Source organism: Macadamia integrifolia, chromosome 1 (genome assembly GCF_013358625.1).
Source record: "Macadamia integrifolia cultivar HAES 741 chromosome 1, SCU_Mint_v3, whole genome shotgun sequence".
Taxonomy (NCBI): Eukaryota; Viridiplantae; Streptophyta; class Magnoliopsida; order Proteales; family Proteaceae; genus Macadamia; species Macadamia integrifolia.
Genome location: NC_056557.1, coordinates 23,429,034 through 23,429,736, shown reverse-complemented (window position 1 = coordinate 23,429,736; position 703 = coordinate 23,429,034). Strand labels below are relative to the sequence as shown.

General features: G+C 42.7%; 1 protein-coding gene across 1 annotated transcript in view; it reads right to left on the bottom strand.

Annotated features, from left to right (window-relative positions):
* Nucleotides 1-703, bottom strand: part of LOC122081885 (probable serine/threonine-protein kinase DDB_G0291350) — a 37,774-nt gene that overhangs the window by 33,947 nt on the left and 3,124 nt on the right. The gene's annotated exons all lie outside the window — the stretch shown is intronic.

Below are 703 nucleotides of genomic sequence, written 5' to 3'. Positions count from 1 at the left end.
TTTTTTAAGGAAAGATTAAGTACCCCTCCCCCCAACCCCAAATGAGAAAGGATATATACAGCCTCTGAGATCCCTCAAAATGCAAAACTGGATCTCAGATAGGAAGTCATTGGAAGAGAAAACTCTTGGGAAAATTACAGGATTACGCAAAATCAAGTTTACTCTTACAAAACTACCCACTCATTGTTTTGGTTAACAAAAATACGGTTTGGGTACCAAAACATTGTTCTTCCCTCAACGAAGGTCTTTTTTGACAGTTTTACACTTTTACCCCCACTTCTTCCTACCACACTGGAAGGGACAGGGTGCAATTCCTCTCAAAGCGGCAAAGGGCGAAACAGAGCATCGCAATGGCGCTGCCCCCAGCCTACTGCCACAAGACCTGAACCAGCGGCGCAAGAAGCAGGGGCCTACAGAACCCAGCCTCCGTCTAGAAGGGACCAGATGTGCAACTGATACAGTGACACTGCCATTCTGAATTTCTGATAACATTATGGAAATTTTTGCTTGAATACCTACAATAAAAACCAAGAGAGGGACGTCATTCTTCTATTGCGCTTGTGATTATGACCTGGACAATGGAACTGGATGGGTGGTACTTCATCTTCTTTTTTTTTTTTTTTTTTTTTTTTGGGTACATCTTTTTGCTTGGTGCTGGTGCAAGTAACTCCCTTAGTCATTATTTTTCCTTGTCCTGTGTGGT